Consider the following 13496-nt stretch of genomic DNA (forward strand, 5'->3'; position numbering starts at 1 on the left):
AAAAGTTAAAGATTACAAACAACGCAAAAAATCAGATACATCACTTTCACTTTCTCTGTTTACTTTCATTTTTTTTCAAAATTGTATGTCTATTATTTAATTCACAAACATAGTTATTACCTTTTGGTGCATAATAAACAGACATCACGGAGAAAACGACTACTTCATTACTGATTATGGAACATTGGAACAATTCAATATTTGCCACGTAACATTCTCAATGTTATTAGTTAACGTTATTTTACTATGTTACCTTAAATAATAAAAATTGTAGCCATTAAGGAGAAAGATGAGAAATTGTTTCTGGAAAGTTCCTTATATCGAAGTTTGTGAGTAGAGTCAATTACTATGTGACAAAGAGGTGAGTAGGGACCCTCTCTTTGCGGGTGATATGTGTACAGTACGTTTTTTGTATTTTGGCAGGAAAAAAAGTGACAGAAGAAGGGTGGAAAAGATAAAGAGAAAAAGAGAAAAAAAAAAAAAATAAAGAAACAGGAATAAAGCCTTTTTATTGCTTCATAAGCATCTTGTGAGTAAAATAAAGTTGCTTCTCACTTTCATGGCGCTTAAATTTCAAAACTTTCATACTTCAATTTCATTGAATAAGTTCCACTGTAACAAAATTTAAAATGTTATGTTAGAATAAAAAACAAAACATTTCATTTAAGAAGCAATTCAAAATATTGGGTAAAAAAACACTTTATCTCTCTGAATTTTAAGTTTGGTTGTATTTTCCACTCTGATTTAATAAATATAGCTTTTCCTTCCTCAGTAAACAACTTTATTTGTACATGAACAAAATGTAGTGTATTAAAAGGGTAATTTATCAATTTTGTTTCTTTGTTAGCTTTGGATTGTCTTCGATGGATTTTCATGCTTTCTTTTTCATTCAAAATTTTCGTCTTTTAATACTTTTTCTCATGTTTTCCCTCTCTCAGTGCTTAAATTAAAGTATTTATAATAATTAATGGATTAAATGTTTTTAGTATGTATGAAATTAGAATTTGTTTTTTTCATAAAATATGATCTTAAAATTCTAAAAATAAATGAATATAGTGATTTTAATTTACATTAAAATTTTTTGATATATTAAACACGTTTCACGTTATTATTTAAATTATTTATATAATTTAATATATTTTTATTAATGTATTTAACACATAAAAAATAACTTAATTAAATTAAAATAATTATATTCATTTTTTAATATTTAAAAATTAAAAAATGTATCAAAATTAAAAAATAATACAAATTTTGCATATAAACTAAAAGTATATTTAAGTTATAATTTATTCACAAAGATGAAAGAGGGTAATGTTAATGGTGAGGAAGAATAACTTTCAGAAACAATATAAATTTAGAAAAGTTTATTACTGTTAATTAGATCAATCAAATTTCTTAATATTGAAGAATTAAGTAATTAAAGATTAAAATATGATCATGTTTTTTACAGCAAAACATGATATATATATATATATATATATATATATATATATATATATATATATATATATATACATTATTCATTTTAATTACATTATTTTTAGAATTATTAGTTTTTTATTTACAATATATCCTAATGTATATTTTCTCTAATGAACTCTTTTAAACAGTTTAGTAGTGTGTTAGCAATATTCTATTTATGAAAGTTTCCTATTATCCGAAAAATGAGAGTATTTTTCGTAGAACAATACTTACTGAACCATAAATATTTTATTTTATGTGAAACAGGTTAGATGACATAATATATAAAAAAGTTTTCCCATTAAAGTCACTGAAGATAACAACACAAATATACAATACATTCTCAACTAAATATTGAAAATTAAGGATATTACTCAGAAAAAAGAATTTAAAAATCTTTTATTCTTACTCTTGAGAATATATATTGATAACAGTTATACCCTTCGGTCTTACTAACCTGTACCGCTCGGTTGTATTGATTCAGCTCACAAGTCACTTGACCGATCGTTCCATCTTGTGCTGATTCTCTACACCGTTTGGTCTAGCTTACGTGAACCGATCAGTTGTATTGATTCAGTGTACAAGTCAATGTACTATGCTCGATCTCTCTTACCTAGACCGTTCGGTTTACTGTTTGACCTGTTTTTTCTGTTATTCTGTTACTGTCTCATTCTCTATATATTTTTTCTCTTGTACCGCTTTGATACATCAATAAACTTCTCTTCTTTCTCTGCCACCTTTTCTCTGGCTTCTCTCTTCTCTTTCCTCTTCCCTTTTAGCCTTTTCTTTTCATTACTGTATTGAAAATCTATGATGGTATCGGAAGAAATTTCTGCTGCTCTCTGATTTCTCCACCACTGTTCTTGTTTCTTTTCCCTGTAATGGCTACCACTGACACACATCCACCTATCTCTGACCCTACACATTCATATCTTTATCTTCATCCAAATGAAAACCCAACCATATCCCTCGTTTCTCCCGTTCTCAACACCGCAAACTATCATTCATGGAGCAAATCTTTTGTCATAGCTCTTTATGCAAAGAACAAGGTAGAATTCGTTCTTGGATCAGCCCCTCAACCCGCCAAGACTGATGCTTCGTTTTCGGCCTGGTTTTGGTGCAATAGCATGGTAGTTTCCTACCTCTTGCATTCTGTCTCTACTAACATTCGTGAAAGCATTATTTGGATGGATCACGCTCTCGATATATGGAATGATCTGAAGAACTGCTTTGCTCAAGGTGATCTTGCCAGGATGTCCACTCTACAACTGTAAGCTGCTACATTGTCCCAAGGCAAGTTTTCTGTTACAGAATTTTTCACGAAACTCAGAGTTCTCTGGGATGATAGCTTCCACCCAGATCCTGTCTATACTTGTAAGCCCAAATGTTCTTGTGCAGTTTCTTCAATTTTTTCCCAGCGAAAACATGAAGATTGTGCCATGCAGCTTTTACGAGGTTTAAATGATCACTACACTAATATATAATCTCATGTTCTTCTTCTTGACCCTATTCCTCCCATTTCAATTTTTTTTCTCTTGTTATTCAACAAGAACGCCAATTAATGACTGATCATATTACTGCATCTGTTAAAGCTAGTTCTTTGTCTAATTTATCTTCTTCAACGAATGCTTCTGCTTCTGTCACTTGCACCTATTGCAATCGGGTCAGCCACCAAGAAAATACATGTTTTAAAAAACATGGTTTCCCCAGTCATGATAACCGGAGTGTCAAAATCACAAATAACAACACTCGTAAGGTCTGCACATATTGTCACAAAACTGGACATACCATAGATGTTTGCTTCAAGAAACATGATTATCCTCCTGGCCACAAGCTTTTCAACAACAAACCCGGCCAAATTCACAATGTTATTTCATCTTCTTATGCTGATAGTCAACTGAACCATCTTCTACCGAACGAATTGGACCAAGAACGCCCTTCTGCCGAGACCGTTCAACTCACGCCTCAACAATATCAAGTTCTTGCTCAGTTGTTCAAACAATCTGAGTCCAACATTTTTAATGTGCACATTAACCAAGTTGGAACAGTTTCTACAAATACTTCTCCAGGTAATATTGTTTCGATTTTTCAAGTGCACTCTGGTAATATCTGGCTACTTGATTTTGGTACCACTGATCACATTTTTATTTCCTTAAAATCTTTTACTTCTTATCAAAAGATTACTCCCATTCCAATAATTTTACCTAATGGCAAAATCATACATGCTCATTACAAGGGTACCGTTCGGTTAAACACTAAAATCAATCTTTCTAATGTGTTATATGCTCCTGATTTTTCATTCAATCTTATCTCTGTTTCACAACTTATAGCAAAACTAAACTGTCAATTAATATTTTCCCCTTCTGGCTGCATTGTACAGGACATGCAAACTCAAGAGAAGATTGGTTTGATTAGACATCACAATGGCTTATATCTCTTTGACTCATCTGCTTGTACAAATAACACTAATTGTAGTCCTGTAATTTGTTCTATTCAGCATCCAAATTTATGGCATGCTCGTCTTGGACATCTATCACATGCTAGGTTACAGTTTTTACAAACCAAACATGCTTACATAAAAAATGATGATACTCAAATTCCTTGTGATGCGTGCCATCGGGCCAAACAAAAGAAACTTCCTTATACTGCTAGCACATCTCATTCACTAAGTTCTTTTGATTTATTGCACATTGACATATGGGTACCCAGTACTGCTTCTATGAATGGTTTTAAATACCTGCTAACCATCATTGATGATTTTTCTCGTTATACTTGGATTGTACCTATGTTAGATAAATCTTCTTCAAAACCCACATACTCAATTTCCTTTGCTATATAGAAAATCAATTCAATAAAAAGGTTAAAACTATACGCATTGACAATGGTGTTGAATTCATTATGCATGATCTTTTCTCAAGCAAAGGTATTAATCATCAAACTACTTGTGTGGAAACCCCTGAACAGAATGGAGTGGTTGAACGTAAACATCAACACATCTTAAATATTACTCGTGCATTACTTTTTCACTCACATTTGCCAATTGCTTTCTAGTGTTATGCAGCTCAACATGCTGTTTTTTTGATAAATCAGATGCCTACACCTGTCCTACAGAATGATACACCTCACGAACGGCTTCATGGATCTCCTTGTGATCTCTCAATGTTACGTGTTTTTGGTTGTCTTTGCTATGCCAACACCATTACTGCTCACAGAAAGAAGTTTGATGATCGTGCTGTCCCTGGCATTCTCTTAGGTTTTAAACAACACACAAAAGGTTACCTATTTCTAAATCTCAAAAATCACAAGGTTGACATATTATGTAATGTTGTTTTTCATGAAAATGTTTTTCCCTATCATCATACTCATAAAACCGAAAACTCTTTATCTTTACCCCTTCCAAATCATTACACAAATAATTATGATGATCTTTTACCGTTCGGTTCTCCTCATATTGACATTTTACCACTCGGTTTTACCAATACTAATACTTTACCGATCGTTCCTTACACTAATGATACTCTTCATAGCACATCCATAGATATCACTCAAGTAGATGACACTGGTAGTGATACCTCTGCTAGTATAAGACGATCCTCTAGATCTCGTAAGATCCCTGCTTATTTAAAAGATTTTCAAACTAACAGCGTTGTTCGGTATCCCATTACAAATTACCTTAGATACAATCGACTATATACTCATTTCAAGCATACTATTTTATCTATTTCGTCCAATGTTGAACCAACATGTTATTCTGCTGCTTCCAAACAACCCTAATGGGTTACTACCATGCGTGCCGAGCTTGATGCCCTACAGGCTAACAACACTTGGGAGCTAACCACTTTACCTCCTAACAAAACAACTATTGGTTGTCATTGGGTTTACAAAATCAAATACAATTCTGATGGATCTGTGGAACGCTACAAAGCTTGTCCGGTCGCCAAAGGATATAACCAGATTGAAGGACTGGATTATTTAGATACCTTCGCACTTGTCGCCAAACTCACTACCGTTTGGCTTCTTCTTGCCATAGCTGCATCTCAATGTTGGTCACTCAAACAATTGGATGTTAATAATGCTTTCTTACATGGTGATCTTCATGAAGATGTCTATATGAAAGTTGCTCCTGGTTTTACCACTTCAACCAAAAATCAGGTTTGTAAACTCCAATGCTCTTTATATGGTCTTAAACAGGCTGGTTGACAATGGTATGCTAAACTCCATCATTTTTTACTTTCACACAATTACACTTGTTCCATTCTGACAATTCTCTTTTTTTGAAACATGATGACAATCACACTACGACACTTCTCATTTATGTTGATGACATCATCATCACCGGTAATAATGATGAAAAAATTTAACACATCACAGATCTTCTTCATTCTACATTTCGCATAAAGAATATTGGTGATCTAACTTACTTCCTTGGTCTTGAGGTCGCACGTAACTCCAAAGGGATACACCTTAGCCAACGTAAGTATGTTCTGGATCTCCTTGCTGAAACTGGCATGGTTGATAGCTCCCCTGTCCCTACTCTCATAATTCCCAAACAATCTCCTACAAATACCGTTCGGTCTTTGAATGATGTTGCTGCCTCCTATCGTCGTCTCATTGGAAAACTCATCTACCTTACCACCACCCGTCTGAACATTACCTTTGCTGTCAATCACCTCAGTCAGTTCATGTTTGCTCCTACATCTGCCCAGCAACAAGCTACTACTCGTATCCTACGATACCTAAGGGGTACCCCTGGTGCTGGTGTTCATCTTCCACGCAACTTTACTGTTCAACTTAAAGCTTTTTGTGACTCTGATTGGGCCACCTGCCCTGATACTCGTCGTTCGGTCACTGGATTCACTGTCTACCTTGGAAGCTCTCTCATTTCATGGCGTTCCAAGAAACAACCGACTGTTTCTCGAAGTTCTTCTGAGGCTGAATATCGTTCGGTAGCCAACACTGTGTGTGAACTTTAGTGGCTCACTTATTCTCTTCATGATCTACACGTTCCTTACACGTGTCCCGCTCTCATCTACTATGACAATCAATCTGTAATTCAAATTGCCTCAAATCAAGTCTTCCATGAACGTACAAAGCATATTGACATTGATTGCCACATTGGTAGTGAAAAGGTTGCAACAGGACTGATCAAGTTACTTCCCGTCTCCACAACCATGCAAATAGCCGACATATTAACAAAATTGTTACCTTCTCCTTGTTTTCAACTTCTTCGTTCCAAGCTTGGTCTTCAAAACATTTACGCCCAGCTTGAGAGGGGCTGATAACAATTATATCATTCGGTCTCACTAACCTGTACCGTTCGGTTCTATTGATTCAGCTCACAAGTCACTTGACCGATCGTTCCATCTTGTGTTGATTCTCTACATCGTTTGGTCTAGCTTACGTGAGCCGATCGGTTGTATTGATTCAGTGTACAAGTCACTTGACTGATCATTCGATCTTGTGCTGATTCTCTACACCGTTTGGACTAGCTAATGTGAACCAATCGGTTGTATTGATTCAGTGTACAAGTCACTGTACTCTACTCGGTCTCTCTTAGCCAGATGTTCGATTTACTATTTGACCTGCTTTTTCTGTTATTCTGTTACTGTCTCATTCTCTATATATTTCTTCTCTTGTAACGCTTTGATACATCAATAAACTTCTCTTCTTTCTCTGCCACCTTTTCTCTGGCTTCTCTCTTCTCTTTTCTGTTTCCTTTTAGCCTTTTCTTTTCATTACTGTATTGAAAATCTATGATATATAAGTCATGTTTCAGTAAGAAAGCTCAGGTTAATACGAGAATAATAAAATTTACATCAGTATTGCAATTTTTTTTTCTGTTATAAACACGTTATGACTGAAACTATTAACATATTATTAACATTGATTTTCCAAAAACTGAATTTGATATTAACATATTATATTATTAGTATAGATTCTTTGTACATGTAATTTTTGTTATAAGATTATATATATATATATATATATATATAGATATATATACATATATATGTATATATATACATATATACATATGTATACATATATATGTATACATATATACATACATATATATGTATAGATATACATATATATGTATACATATATATGTATATATATATATGTATACATATGTATATATATATATATATATATATATATATATATATATATATATATATATATATATATATATATATATATTTGTAATTGTTTTGTTTTATGTTATGTTCTTTTTGTTTTTCTCCTTTACAAGATTATTTATATACCTGCTTGTAATACATTTAATCACAGTAATGAGTTAGAACGTATCTTAGTGAGATTTGTATTTGATGAATATATCATTTTACTCATTAATGTCTAGTGTTAACTCTCACACATAAGATGTATATACCTCATTGTGAGAGAATGTGTTAAAAATTTCAAGTTAACTAAAGATAAAGTGCATGTCTCGTTTTTATAGAGTTGAATTAGACTTAAAATTTATTAGACCTAAAAGAAGTTTTAAATATACTTTTATTAAGTAAAATGAGTAAGTTTGATTTTGATGGTTATAAAAAAAAAAGTACCATCCTAAAATTAAAAGATTGTATGACATTAATTCATTATTTATGTGTTAGAAAAAAAAAATAGTAAAGTGACAATTCTAAGTGGGCAAACAAAAACTAGTGTTATAATATAGGTTTAATACCTTTTTTGTTCCCAATTTTGGATGGGAATAGTCAAAATGGTCCCAATTTTTTTTTTGCTGTTCAATGTAGTCCTAAAGAATGTAATTTGTGTTCAATTTAGTCCTTTTTGCAAACGTCGTTTAAATCGTTAACGACCAGATGTCCAGATGTGCATTTACAGAGTGAAATGTCATGTATTGGCTGACGTGGAGTCCTTAAGGGGTAGTGAGGTGGATTTATTATTTTTGAAATTCTATTTCTGATATTAGGGTTCTTGTTTTAAAAATTAATCGCACGCCGCCGCCGTTCCAGAGCTTCCATTTTCCTCGGGCCTCTCCACCTTCGACGTCCGCCCGTCACCTCCTCAGCCTCACCCCGCTGCCATGAATTGTTGCATCAACTGCGAGCCACCACCTCGAGCTCCTCTTCGCGAGAAATGGAGCACCTGTTAAATGAAGACCGGCTTCGACAGGGAAGGTCAATCGTGCTGTCGCTGTTAATGAAGACCAGCTTCGACAGGGAAGGTAGTGGGAGTGCCGTCACGACCCTCCCAAACAACGATCAACCTTTCAGACCTCAATACCCTTAATTTAATTTTCAGAAACCCTAATATCAGAAATAAAATTTCAAAAATAATAAATCCAACTCACAATATCACAAAGGACTTCACATTAGCCAATACATGACATTTCACTCTGTAATTACACATCTGGACATCTGGCCGTTAAAGATTTAAACGACGTTTGCAAAAATTACTAAATTGAACACAAATTACATTCTTTAGGACTACAATGAATAGCAAAAAAAATTTGGACCATTTCGAACATTCCCAACCAAAATTGAGACCAAACAAGGTGTTAAACCTATAATATATTGCTTACATAAGAAATTTTTAAAATCGGTAAAGTTATTCATTTATCTTAAAATGAATATTAAGGTATTAAAAGTAAGGATTTGAAATTTTAAAGAAATAAAATTTAAAAAATATTTTATAAAGAGGCAAACTAAAACTCCTTCATTTTTAAAGATTAAAAATAGTTACTTCAAATTTTACAGGCATAAAAAACATAATTAAAAAGACAAAAATTAAAACCATTAATTCCACATACTAAATACTAAATATATATATATATATATATATATATATATATATATATATATATATATAACTCTAAAAAATCAAGTATTAGATTTAGTAGTGTTTTAAATAATGATACTCTATTATTTTAATTTAAAAATATCAAAAGTATAAATAGAAATTTTATTAAGGAGTTTCATTATATAAAAAGTTTTATTTCTTTAAAATTCTTTCCATTAAGATTTCTCGACATTCTCTTTAAAATATCTAATCCTCTACTCATATATGTGAATATAAGAGACCGCTTGAGAAATCCTTTAGGCAAGATCTTCATTTCTAGCCAATCAATTTCTTGATGGGGGAAGGGCCAAAAAATATAACAACTTAGAAAAAAGTAATAATGCAGTGGAAATTCAATCCCCCTTCTTGCGAGAATCTACAAGGAGCACTAAAAAAATAGAACAAAAATAGAATCCAAAGCACAAAGAGACACCAATAATTTTTAACGTGGAAAACCCCTCAATGCAAGGGTAAAAACCACGAGTCGTCCAGACCAAAGAAAAATCCACTATGATCAATAATAGAATACAAAAGAGTCTCCAATAATAACACCAAATGGTGTGTTCAATAAGCCAATTTAAATAAGCATAAATGCTTACAAATGAGAACAAAGAAGATGAAAATCCTCCAAAACAGGGCTGGTGGTGCAGGACTGATTTCTCCCAATCTGGACCTCCGATTGACGATCCGATCTGTCAAAATGGAGAACCATATGTCTGGAACCTACTGTCCAAAAATAAGCTCGATCTGACGGTGAACAACTTGACAGCGACGAAAACACCAATGCAGGTTTAGGGTTATGCAGGAATAACTTTCTCTCTTCCTTTTTCTCTTACTTGGCTTTTGCCTCTCTTCAAATGACTCTAATGTGTTCTACTAATCTGACCCATCTCTATTTAACCTAGTGAGACATAAAGGTCCACATTATTTGGGCATATTCTCTACATAGGAAGGAAGCCCAATAACCCAACAAATCTCCCCCTCACGACTATGTGGAGATATCTGCCAAACTGGCAATCTCAGAACAAACTTCAAACTTTCCTCTTGGCAATGCCTTGGTCATCATATCAACACCATTATCATCTATATGAACCTTCGCTAATTCCAACAACTTAGCATCCAAAACATCACGTATCCAATGATACCTCACATCAATATGTTTGGATTTAGAATGAAAAGTTGGATTCTTACCAAGATGAATAACAATTTGACTGTCACAATCCAACAAGTATTTCCCTTGCAAAAAACCAAGCTCCTGCAAGAATTTCTTACCCATAACAACTCCTTACATGCTTTAGTAAGTGCAATGAGTTATGCCTCAATAGTAGACAACGCTACACACTTTTGCAACTTTGATTGCCAAGCCAAGGACCCCCTGCAAACTGAATCAAATAGCCTGAAGTAGACTTTATGGAATCAATGTCTCCAGCCATATCTGAATCTGAGTAACCCACCAAAGTAGGCTTATCACCTCTAAAACAAATCCTCAAACCACTAGTACCACGAAGATACCCCAAAATCCATTTCACAGCATTTCAATGCTCTCTACTTGGATTTAAGAGAAATCTACTGACTGTACCAACAACATGTGCAATATCAGGCCTTGTACATACCATTGCATACATCAAACTACCCACCGCAGAAGCATAAGGAACTTTGCTCATATCTATCTTCTCAGCTTCATTTGAAGGACTTTGTTTAACACTCAACTTAAAATGAGTAGCAAGAGGAGTACTTACAACTTTAGCATTTTCCATTTGGAATCTTTGCAACACCTTCTAAATGTAGTGCTCCTGTGATAGCCAAAGTTTCTTCTCTTTTCTATCACGAGTGATACTTATATCAAGAATCTTCTTAGCAGCTCCCATGTCTTTCATGGCAAATGACTCGCCTAGTTGTTTCTTCAACTTGTCAATTTTGGATACATCTTTCCCAACAATAAGCATGTCATCAACACATAACAACAATATAATGAAATCATTCTCAGAAAATTTCTTGACAAAAATACAATGGTTAGAAGTAGTCTTCTTGTAGCCTTGCTCACACATAACAGACTCAAACTTCTTATACCACTACCTCGGAGCTTGCTTCTAACCATATAGGCTTTTTCGTAGCCTACACACAAAGTCTTCCTTGCCTTCAACAAGAAAACCATCCAGTTGTTTCATGTAAATTTCTTCCTCCAAATCACCATGAAGGAAAGTTGTCTTCACATCCATCTGCTCAACCTCCAAATCTAGAGTAGCAACTAAACTTAACACAGTTCTGATGGACCACAAGTGGGAAAATCTCATTGAAGTCAACACCCTTTCTTTGTCTAAAGCCTTTCAGCACTAATCTGGCTTTATATCTGGTAGACGTAGAATTGCTCTCTTCCTTCACTCTGAAAATCCACCTGTTCTCTAAGGCTCTCTTACTCTTAGGCAACTTCACGAAGTCATAAGTGTGATTATAATGCAGAGATTTCATCTCATCCTGCATTGCATCCAACCACTTTTGCTTTTCTTCACTTTCAATGGCCTACTCATAAAATTCAGGTTCTCCATCATCAGTTAACATCACATACTCATTGGTAGAGTACTTCTTAGAAGGTTGTTTTGGCCTATCAGATCTTCTGGATTGAGCTTTTGGTAACTCAGGTATATCACCAAGACTCTCATCTAGTGACACATCATGTTCCTCTTCATCAACATTATCAATAGGAACATCCAAGCCATTTCCAATCTGCTGATTATCAATATCACCATGTTGTTCATCATCATGAACATCGATATCCAAATCATTAATAGATAATTGAATTGGATCAAAATCGGCCACATTACCATCTTCCTTAGGTGTAGACTTCTTCACCTTATCAATATCTTTAATGGTTTGATCTTCCATGAATTGCACATCACGACTTCTACAAATTTCTTTTCAGCGGGGTCATACAACTTGTAACCAAATGCATCCTGACCAAAACCAATGAAGATGCATTGCCTTCTCTTCACATCCAACTTGGATCTTTCATCTTTTGGAACATGAACTAATGCTTTACAATCGAAGACACGCAAATGATCATAATTAACATTCTTGTCAAACCAAATCTTGTCTAGTACCTTATAGTTCAAAGCAACTGTAGGATTTAGATTAATAACATGCACTACTATAAACAATGCCTCATCCCAGAAATGCTTAGGCAATTTTGCTTCAAAAAGCATACACCTAACTCTTTCAATTAATGTCTTGTTCATCCTCTCTACTAAACCATTCAACTGAGGAGTTTTGGGAGGAGTCTTCTCATGTGCAATACCATATTGTCTACAATAAGCATCAAATGGTGCACAATATTCACCACCATTGTCAATACGAATGCGCTTCAGCTTCTTGCCTGACTACCTCCCAACCAAAGCATGAAATTCTTTAAACTTGTCCAACACTTGGTCCTTTCTATGTAGTACATAAACCCAAAGCTTCCTGGAACAATCATCAATAAAAGTAACAAAGTAAAGTGCACCACTAAAAGACTTTACCTTCAATGGGCCACAAACATCAAAATGCACCAATTCAAGCAACTCTGACTTCCTGGAAGGAGGATGCTTCTTGAAGGATACTCTGGTTTGTTTACCAGCCATGCAGTGAGAACATTTATCTAACTCTACACTCTTCAATCCTGAAAGAACATGCTTTTTAGCTAAGTAGTTAAGTCCTTTTTCACTGATATGCCCAAGCCTTCTGTGCCACTAAGATGACTCCATATACACGACATTCACACTATCTTTAGCAACCAAAGCTTTTGTCCAATAAAGCTTAGAGTTTTTCTCCCCTTTAGCCACAATAAAGTTATCTTGGGTGAGCTTCCACTTTCCAGAACCAAAGTGGTTACAAATCCACCATCATCAAGTACCTGCACAGAAATCAAGTTAAAGCAAACATCTGGAGCATGTTTAACTCCTCTAACACTAGTACAAAAAACGTCACGCGTTCAACGTCCAACCATTGAATAACAACCGTTAAAAATGAGCGGTGGCATTTTTGTAAATAAATACAATTATTAAATGTCGTTTAGAATTGTAATTTGACGTAAAAGGATATAAAACACCAAATGACTTTTAAATTCGACGTCAAAACGTTAGTGAATTGAATAAAAATTTGAGCGGGAGATTGAAAATTCATTCACTTTATCTTAGCGTGCGATACCCTCTTCTCTTCTCAAACTTTTCTCAAACGAAGTTTGACGCGCA

At 34.2% G+C, this 13496-nt stretch overlaps 1 pseudogene; it reads left to right on the forward strand.

Moving 5' to 3' along the window:
• Window positions 1–2345: 2345 nt before the first annotated feature.
• On the forward strand, window positions 2346–4303 carry LOC148197647 (uncharacterized; annotated as a pseudogene).
• Window positions 4304–13496: the final 9193 nt, after the last annotated feature.

The sequence above is a fragment of the Vigna umbellata genome, chromosome 5 (assembly GCF_029865625.1).
Source record: "Vigna umbellata cultivar VRB3 chromosome 5, Vumbellata_1.0, whole genome shotgun sequence".
In the NCBI taxonomy this organism is placed as follows: domain Eukaryota; kingdom Viridiplantae; phylum Streptophyta; class Magnoliopsida; order Fabales; family Fabaceae; genus Vigna; species Vigna umbellata.